This window comes from Sciurus vulgaris (genome assembly GCF_902686455.1).
Source record: "Sciurus vulgaris genome assembly, chromosome: 9".
In the NCBI taxonomy this organism is placed as follows: Eukaryota; Metazoa; Chordata; class Mammalia; order Rodentia; family Sciuridae; genus Sciurus; species Sciurus vulgaris.
The window spans coordinates 72,001,194-72,011,767 of record NC_136469.1 but is presented as its reverse complement, the minus strand read 5'-3'; the positions used below and the strand labels follow the sequence as shown (position 1 = coordinate 72,011,767).

Sequence of the window (10,574 nt, the reverse complement as noted above, 5' to 3'; positions counted from 1 at the left end):
GGAAGGAAAAAATAATGGAATGAATCAAACATCATTACTCTAGTAATTTATGATATGCAAATGGTATGCTGCTACTCCATGTACAAACAGAAAAATATGTATCCCATTTGTTTACAATAAAAATAAATTTAAAAAAAAAGAAAAAAAAGAATATGGTGGCTTTTCCACGGGGTCATCCAAGATGATGGACTAGAGGGTGTCTGCATCTCCAGTCGCTTCCATAACCCAGGATTCAAGAAGGGGAGCATTGAGAGACTCGGACTAAATAGAGCCATCGGGTGAGTCTCCACCACCTGGTGAAGCTTGCCTGGGTGGCAGGCCCAGATACGGGTGGGTTATTAGAGTAGGGCAGGGCAGCTAAAGTCTTCCCCAGGCAGCACTGTGCACTCAGGCGGTGGGCTTCTCCCACATGGCCAGCTTCTCCAGCTTCTCAGAGCAGGCCCCCCCCAGTGAGAGCCTTTCTGCACAGAACCAGCTCCAAGTCCCTGAGCCAGCACGGCGAGCTCCGGCCCGCAGCTTGCTTCAGGGAGCAGGACAGGGGAGCCAGGGACTTCCCCAAGCAGCCCGGCTCCCTCCAGCAGGAAGCGCATTTCTAGGCTAGCTTCTCAGAGAACACCGCCCAGTGAGAACCTTTCTACACAGAGCCAGCCACAATTCCCCAAGCCAGTGGAGAGCTCCGGCCTGCAAGTAGCCTCTGGGACCAGGGCAGGGCAGTCAGAGACCTCTCCAGGTGGCCATGCCCCTTCGGCCACAGGCTTTTTCCACGGGGCGATCCAAGATGGTGGATTAGAGGGTGACTGCATCTCCAGTCACTCCAGAACTCAGGATTCAAGAAGGGGAGGCATTGAGAGACTCAGACTAAAATAGAGCCATGGGGTGAGTCTCTCCCACCCGATGAAGCTCGCCTGGGCAGCAGGCCCAGATACGGGTGGCATATAAGAGTAGGGCAGGGCAGCTAGAGTCTTCACCAGGCAGCCCTGAGCCTCCAGCAGTGGGCTCCTCCCACACCGCCAACTTCTGGAAGCAGGCCCCCTAGTGAGAGCCTTCCCATACAGAGCCAGCTCCAAGCCCTGAAACCAGTAGCGGGCTAGGGGCAGCTTTCTTTGGAAGCACTGCATTATCAAGTTCCTCCAAGACTTCAGGGTACTGAAGGCTGGGAGGTGGATACACTGGAAATCTACAGGGACACTATAAGCCAATAGAGAAAATCTGCAATATCACAGGAGTCCCACTGATATCTGAACAATATGAGAAAACAAGGGAAGAAAAATGTCCCAAACAAACCTAGATACTAGATCAATAAAACCCAATGACAGCACAGCAGAAGAAATGTCAGAAAGGGAGTTCAGAATGTACATAATTAAAACAATCAGGGAAGCAAACAAGGAGATGAAGAGTAAATGCAGGCATTGAAGGAGGAGATGAAAGAGCAAATGCAGACATTAAATGATCAGGGCCAAACAACAATTAAAAGAACAAATACGGAAACAAGAGATCATTTCAATAAAGAGTTAGAGATACTGAAAAAAAAAAACCAGAAATACTTGAAATGAAGGAAACAATAAACCAAGTTAAAACTCCATAGAAAGCATAACCAATAGGATAGAACACCTGGAAGACAGAACCTCAGATATTGAAGACAAAATATTTAATCTTGAAAACAAAGTTGACCAAACAGAGAAGATGGTAAGAAATCATGAACAGAATCTACAAGAATTATGGGATACCATGAAAAGGCCAAATTTAAGAATTATTGGGATTAAGGAAGGCTTAGAGAAACAAACCAAAGGAATGAACAATCTATTCAATGAAATAATATCAGAAAATTTCCCAAATCTACCTAACATACAAAATAAAGACAGAATTTTAAAGGCCGCGAGAGGAAAGAATCAAATTACATTCAGGGGTAAACCAATAAGAATATCAGCAGATTTTTCATCTAGATCCTAAAAGCTAGAAGGGCCTGGAACAACATTTACCAAGCCCTCAAAGAAAATGGATGCCAACCAAGAATCTTATACCCAGCAAAACTTACTTTCAGATTTGAAAACAAAATCAGACAAGGAATATCACAATAGACACCGATTGAAATACAAAACAAAATTAGAAGCTATTTTGAAAATCTATACTCCAACAAAACAGAAAACCTCAAAGACATCAACAAGTTTCTAGAGACATATGAATACCTAAACTGAATTAGGCTGACATACACAACTTAAATAAATCAATTTCAAGCAAGGAAATAGAAGAGATCATCAAAAGCCTACCAACAAAGAAAAGTCCGGGACCAGATGGTTTCTCAGCCAAGTTCTACAAAACCTTTAAAGAAGAGCTCATTCCAATACTCCTCAAACTATTCCATGAAATAGAAGAGGAGGGAACCCTCCAAACTCATTCTATGAAGCCAATATCACCCTGATACCAAAACCAGACAGAGACACATCAAGGAAAGAAAATTTCAGACAAATATCCTTAATGAACATCGATGCAAAAATTCTCAACAAAATTTTAGCAAATCACATACAAAAATATATTAAAAAGATAGTGCAACCACGATCAAGTGGGTTTCATCCCAGGGATGCAAGGTTGGTTCAACATCAGGAAATCAATAAACATAATTCACCATATCAATAGACTTAAAGTCAAGAATCACATGATTATTTCAATAGATGCAGAAAAAGCATTTGATAAAATACAGCACCCCTTCATGCTCAAAACACTAGAAAAAATAGGATAGTGGGAACATTCCTTAACATTGTAAAGGCCATCTACACTAAGCCCATGGCCAATATCATTCTAAATGGTAAAACTGAAAGCATTCCCCCTAAAAACTGGAACAAGGCAGGGATGCCCTCTTTCACCACTTCTATTCAACATTGTTCTTGAGACTCTAGCCAGAGCAATTAGACACACCAAAGAAATTAAAGGGATACGAATTGGAAAAGAAGAACTCAAACTATCCCTGTTCACTGATTACATGATTATATATTTAGAAGAACCTGGAAATTCCACCAAAAACTCTTAGAACTCATAAGTGAATCAGTAAAGTAGCAGGTTACAAGATCAATGCCCATAATCCAATGCATTTTTATACATAAGTGATGAAATCTTCAGAAAGAGAAATTAGGAAAACTACCCCATTCACAATAGCCCTGAAAAATATAAAATACTTGGAAATCAATCTCAAAAGAGTTGAAGAAATCTACAATGAGAACTACAGAACACTAAAGAAAGAAATTAAAGAAAAGCTTAGAAGATGGAAATATCTCCCATGTTCTTGGTTAGGCAGAATTAATATTGTCAAAATGGCCATACTACCTAAAGTGCTATACAGATTCATGCAATTCCAATTAAAATCCCAATGATGTACCTTACAGAAATAGAGCAAGCAATTATGAAATCCATCTGGAAGAATAAAAAACCCAGAAGAGCTAAAGCAATCCTCAGTAGAAAGAGTGAAGCAAGTGGTATCGCAATACCAGATCTTCAACTCTATTACAAAGCAATAGTAACAAAGACCCGCATGGTATTGGTACCAAATAGACAGGTAGATCATGGTACAGAATAGAGGACACGGACACAAACCCAAATAAATACAATTTTCTCATACTAGACAAAGGTGCCAAAAATATGCAATGGAGAAAAGATAGCCCTCCTCAACAAATGGTGCTGGAAAAACTGGAAAAACCATATGCAACAGAATGAAATTAAACCCCTATCTCTCACCCTGCACAAAACTCAACTCAAAATGATCAAGGACCTCGGAATCAGACCAGAGACCCTGCATCTTATAGAAGAAAAAGTAGGTCCAAACCTTCAACTTGTTGGCTTAGGAGCAGACTTCCTTAACAGGACTCCCATAGCACAAGAATAAAAGCAAGAATCAACCACTGGGATAGATTCAAACTAAAATCTTTCTCTCAGCAAAGGAAACTATCAGTAAATGTGAAGAGAGAGCTACAGAGTGGGAGAATGTCTTTGCCACTCATACTTCAGATAGAGTGCTAATTTCCAAATATATAAAGAACTCAAAAAACTCTACACCGCACTGTAACCTGGGCTGTGAGGCTGCGGAAAAAGATCTGATTATGATGGACCTGCGACAGTTCCTTATGTGCTTGTCCCTGTGCACCAGTCCTTTGCCTTGAGCAAGCCCACAGAAAAGAAAGGACTGTGTACATCCATGAGCCTCAACTTAGCGATAAAGTTCACAATGATGCTCAGAGTTTTGATTATGATCATGATGCCTTCTTGGGTGCTGAAGAAGCAAAGACCTTTGATCAGCTGACACCAAAGAGAGCAAAGAAAGGCTTGGAAAGATTGTAAGTAAAATAGATGGCGACAAGGACGGGTTTGTTACTGTGGATGAACTCAAAGACTGGATTAAATTTGCACAAAAGCGCTGGATTTACGAGGATGTAGAGCGACAGTGAAGGGGCATGACCTCAATGAGGACGGCCTCGTTTCCTGGGAAGAGTATAAAAAGGCCACCTACGGCTATGTTTTAGATGATCCAGACCCTGATGATGGATTTAACTATAAACGAAATGATGGTTAGAGATGAACGAGGGTTTAAGATGGCAGACAAAGGATGGAGATCTCATTGCCACAAAGGAAGAATTCACAGCTTTCCTGCATCCTGAGGAATATGACTATATGAAGGACATAGTAGTGGCAGGAACAATGGAGGATATAGATAAGAATGCTGGATGGTTTCATTGATCTAGAAGAGTATATTGGTGACATGTACAGCCAATGATGGAAATGTAGATGAGCCAGAATGGGTGAAGACAGCGAGAGCAGTTCGTTGAGTTTCGAGATAAGAACCGTAATGGGAAGATGGACAAGGAAGAAACCAAAGACTGGATACTTCCCTCAGACTATGACCATGCAGAGGCAGAAGCTAGGCACCTAGTCTATGAGTCAGATCAAAACAGGATGGCAAGCTTACTAAGGAGGAGATCGTCGACAAGTATGATTTGTTTGTGGGCAGCCAGGCCACAGATTTGGGGGAGGCTTTAATACGACATGATGAATTCTGAGCTGCAGACAGAGGAACCCGTGTTGCTTCAAAGTAATTTATTTTTACAGCTTTCGTTTCACATGAAATTGTTTGCGCTACTGATACTGTTATTACAACTTTTTAAGACATGAAAAGGCGTATGAAATAATGAAAATCATCCCGTCCCCCATTCCTCCTCCTCTCTAAGGGACTGGAGGGAACTGTGCTTCTGAGGAACAACTCTAATTAGTACACTTGTGTTTGTAGATTTACACTTTGTATAATGTATAACATGGTGTGTTTATTTTTGTATTTGTTTTCTAGTTGGGAGTATTATATGAAGGATCAAGATCCTCAACCCACACTTGTAGGCAAAAATTAGCCCTTTACTCTTTCTCAACCCCTTATATAATTTTTGTAATTCCTCACTTAACAATATTTTAAACCTGAGATCAATAAGAAATGTTGAGAGAAAGGAAAATTACATGCTCCATGATTTATGTTTTGAGAGATAACACTTAATCTTGCCTATGAAAGTCTGACATTTCAGATTGCATTCAGTTGGTATGGGTCCAGCAACCGGTCCTGCCATTATCTGGTCAGGAACAGAATCCCTGTGCTCTAAGAAGCTTGGCTCAACTTGGCTTCATTCTTTTTTCCCCTGTAGAACTAGCTATTTGTTAATTTGTCAAGCACAGCTGTGATAGGAAGCTAGGGCCAGTGTCTTGAAAATCAATCAGTAGTGAGTGTGATCTCTTTACAGAGTTATTTCTAGCTTTTTATAGACCAGTTTCCAGCTAGAAACAGCTGGAAAACTAAAGGAAGAATACAAGTGTGTTCAGGGCATCCATTTTTTTTTTTCTGGGTATGCATCTGTTGAAATGCTCACAACAAAATTATTTGCCTGTTGAAATCACTGTAAGTGCTCCATGTGGCTCCTCTTTCCCAGGAATTAATCTTGATGTCACTGCAGTTAAATTCACTCCTTGCCAGCATGGTGGCACATGCCTGTAATCCCAGCAACTTGGGAGGCTGAGGCAAGAAGATCTCAAGTTTGAGGCCAGCCTCAGCAACTTAGCAAGACCCTGTCTCAAATAAAAAACAAAAAGGGCTGAATATAACTTAGTGGCAGAGCATACCTGGGTTCAATTCCCAGTACCAAAAAAAAAAAAAAAAAAATTCACATCCTTTCCAATCATGTCATCAAAAGTGCCTTTAATTAGAGGTATGATTACTGAATGAGAATCTTCTTAAGAAACCCTAAGATCAAATGAAGAGATTATTAGACCATCTATATGAAAGCTTAAAACCTCCCAATATAGTGGGGATTTCCCCCGTTTTTCTCTTTGGGATGATAGTTAAATAGCAGTATTAGTTATAAACTTGGTTGCAGTGTACTTATCTTGTGGGCTGGTTTCCAAAAACCAGGTGCGCTGACTTTACCAGGGATCCTCATACCTCAGAATGCAAACCACTCACTACTAGGCGCCTCTGTGTCTACCCTAGAGCTTGAGCTCAGAGTCAAGGGTAGGAGGACCTACAAATAGGGGACTCTTTGGTTTGAGGACCATTGCTCACTCTTCCTGCCTTTGACCATCACACCCCATTCCCTCATTCCTTCCTTCTCTGCTGCTGCCAAAAAAACAAAAAAGATTTATCCTGGATCAGCAGGTATCTGTTATTATCAAAGAGAAGAATACCTGTAGAAGGAGCTGAAGAAACCACCCTCTTTCCAACTCCATTTAACCATATTTTATGTAACAAACTGTCCATTTTAGTCCCTTTCTTACTGATGGACCTCTTCTGAGAAGAACTATTGTATTCCAAATCTTTAACCCTCAGGTTACTAAGATGAATAAATAAATAAATATATATATATATATATATAAAACTCTACACCAAGAATACAAATAATCCAGTCGACAAATGGGCTAAGGAAATGAAACAGACAGTTCACAGAATCAGATGCACAAGCAATCAACAGATATATGAAAAAATGTTCTACATCTCTAGTAATAAGAGAAATGCAAATCAAACTACATTAAAGATTTCATCTCACCCCCAATTAGAATGGTGATTATCAAGAACACAAGCAACAATAGGTGTTGGCGAGGATGTGGGGAAAAAGGTACACTCATACATTGCTGGTTGGGTTGCAAAATTAGTGCAGCCACTCTGGAAAGCAGTATTGAGATTCCTCAGAAAGCTTGGAATGGAACCATCATTTGACCCAGCTATCCCACTCCTTGGCCTATACCCAAAGGAATTAAAAATCAGCATACTACAGAGATACAGCCACATCAATGTTCATTGCTGCTCAATTCACTATAGCCAGATTGTGGAACCAAACTAGATGCCCTTCAGTTGATGAATGGATAAAGAAACTGTGGCATATATATACAGTGGAATATTACTCCACCATGAAGAATGATAAAATTATGGCATTTGCAGGCAAATGGATGAAATTGGAGAATATCATGCTACGTGAGATAAGCCAATCTCAAAAAACCAAAAAGGATGAATGATCTCACTGATAAGTGGATAAGGACATATAATGGGGGGGTATGAGGGGTTAGTTTTAGGGTTAGGGTTAGGTTTAGGATTAGGGATAAGGAGGGTGGTAAGAATGAGGAAGGAAGGACTGTATGGAGGGAAAAGAGAGGTGGAGGGGTGGGTGGGAAGGAAAAAAAATAACAGAATAAATCAAACACATTGCCCTATGTAAATTTATGATTACACAAATGGTATGCCTTGATTTCATGTACAAATAGAGAAATAACATGTATCCTTTTGTTTAAACAAAAAAAAATAGATGAATGGATAAAGAAACTGGTATATAAACACAATAACTTTTTGATTCAATAGGTGGAACTAAAATTTTCCATTACTAGCCAGTTATTTTGCTTGATATTTGTTTATCTATTATTACTCAGGATTGAAGACAATCTTTAAATCTTCATTGAGATAAGATACAAAAAATTATGGTTTCTTTCAATCTACTAATAACTTCCAATGTACTCTCTTCTTTCCATTTCTGCAGTGGGTTGATTACAGTATATCAGATTGTTTCAAGTTCCTTATATAAACTGGCATTGTTTTTGCATGTAACTTATACACGTCCTCCCATGCTCTTTAAATCATCTTTACATTACTTACAATACTTAATACAATGCTAATGCTATATAAGTAGATATTGTCCTATATTGTATAGTGAATAATGGCATGGAAAAAAGTCTTTGTTCAGGACAGATAAAATTTAGATAAACATACTTTATATCTTTTGTTTGCAGAATCTGCAGATGCAGAACATGTTAATATGGAGGCCCAAATATACTCATTTAATGATGAATTCATTTCTAGGTTAAATATCCCCCATATGCTTTGGACCACCATCACTTTCAACTATGTGACATGTATCCTATTTTGCCATATGTTGAACAACTATTTTGCATAAAATTGATAGATTTTTTTTTTTAGATCTTTCTTGGATTTAGTTTAAAAAAAAAAGAATATGGAGGATTTCAAGTGGTAGAAATGGGTGTAAAGCAATCCAGAATAGAGAAATGGCATGAACAAAGACACACAGATAAGGTGAAATATGCGGAGTGTTTTCCTAAATAATATCCAAGTTTTAAAGCCAAAGAGGCAAAGGTCCTTAAACACTACTATCTGAAGATACTGATTAGGCCAATTTGCCTGGAGCCTGGAATGGAAATAAAAGTGCAGGTGATCACCTGGAAAGATAAGAAGGCCATACAATGGGATATTATACTGCCATCATGACAGGGTTGGGTGGCCAGGCCCTTCACATGGATTTTAGCAAGCAATGGAGTAGTATTGACAGGAGTTGAACACAGGAGCACCATAATTTTACCAAGAAGCCTGTTTACGTTATATTGAAATCTAGAGAAATGCCTCCAAGGCCAATTCAGCTCAACAAGAATTTGCTGAGCACATGCCACATATTCCAGGCCCTAGGTTGTACTGGAGCTACACATTTAAATATCTTCCCTTGTGACTTTTCTACTTCAAACATACTATGATGAATCACATATAAATTATAATTTAGTCATGGATTTAAAATAGCCATTCAATTTAAGGAGACATGTAGTGGTTGGGAGATTGAAGTGAAAGAGATTATGAGGAAGAAAACAGTATTTTTGGAGTAGGTATCACTGTGCTATGAACCTTATACCTTCCCTCACTTAATCCTCTTAGTTATAATGCAGCATGAATATCAGGAAATTTAGCAGAAGTAAGGAAGAGGAGAGGGCGGTAGTGTAACACAGAGATGAAGCAAGGATGGGAAGAGTCCACTGACCTAACGCAACAGTGAGGCTAATTCTCTTTTTAAATTATTTTTGAAGAAAAATAAAATAAAACCTGCAAAACAAAACAACAACAACAACAACAACAAAATCCTTTTGCAGGAACTGTAACAGGGACTTAGAGAGGCTGCCTTTGCTGAAAACAGTGTCTCATTACTTAGGCCTGCAAATATGACCACTGCGTAATGAGAAGCAGAATCAAGCTTGGTATTTCTGCCTTCATTTTCTATCTCCTTTATCACCTTAAACTTTAGGTCAGGTGTCCGCTCCTTTCAGCATGAATACATGCTAAGAAGTGCACGTCTAGGAACTGGTAACACAAGGTGTACTGGCCCTAAGTTTGCTGAACCTATCTCATCTTGTTCCAAGATGGAGACCTTCAACTTTTATAGTATCCTGTTTCTGTCCCCAAGAGTGGCAACTAGAAGTCTTCAGTCATTGTCGTACACCTTCCAGGAACAGTAGGAGGTAGGCACATCTTCCCACAATGAGACAGTTCCCCCCTAAGTAGGAGAAATTATCTCATGGGAACTGCACTGTCCCCTTCCAGGATCACAGCCAAAAGATAAACATTCTGAGCAAGATATGGACATTGCTCCCTTAGGTGACAAGAACTTCTCTGGAGCCATCCGGCAGAACCAGAACTGAGATAATGATGATCCAGACCACCAGTTGACCAAGACAGCTTAATTATGCATTCCTCCACTTGCCACCACCCCCACACCATTCTTCATCTATTTAAACCTAAAGTTCCTGTCAGCACAGTGAGCTGAGATTCTAATCTCACGTGGCCATCCATGTGACCATATTGATTAAAGTTCTTTTCTTGCTTTTCAACATTAAGTTTTCTGTTTGTTTTTTAGGTCAAGTGGCCAGATCTAGTTTGTTAGGACCCCTGTAGCCAAGCTCCCGGTCTAGGACTCCAATAACAATACTTCCTGAGTGTTTGATTTTATTCCTATCACTCCTGCCCAGATGAGTTACTGAACGTTTCTGAACCTCACTCTCTTCCTTTGAAGAACAGGATAGCTATTCTGATGTTATATCAATTACTTAACAGACTGCTTGTCATTTAAGTGTTTAATAAATGACTATTCCTTTTTCCTCTTTCATTAACTAAGTGACCAAATGGTTCTCTGTTTAGTCTAACAGAGGAAGTCCTAATTTTTTTTTCACAGTTTCATATTATAAATTGGTGTATCAGGAAAAGGGAGGAGGTATGCATGAAGGACATCAACAGGCAA

General features: G+C 39.5%; 1 pseudogene across 1 annotated transcript; it reads left to right on the top strand.

The window, feature by feature from the left end:
* Positions 1-4,063: 4,063 nt before the first annotated feature.
* LOC306669365 (calumenin-like) lies at positions 4,064-5,045 on the top strand (annotated as a pseudogene). Its single transcript has one exon. The product of its transcript is annotated as a calumenin-like (transcript).
* Positions 5,046-10,574: the final 5,529 nt, after the last annotated feature.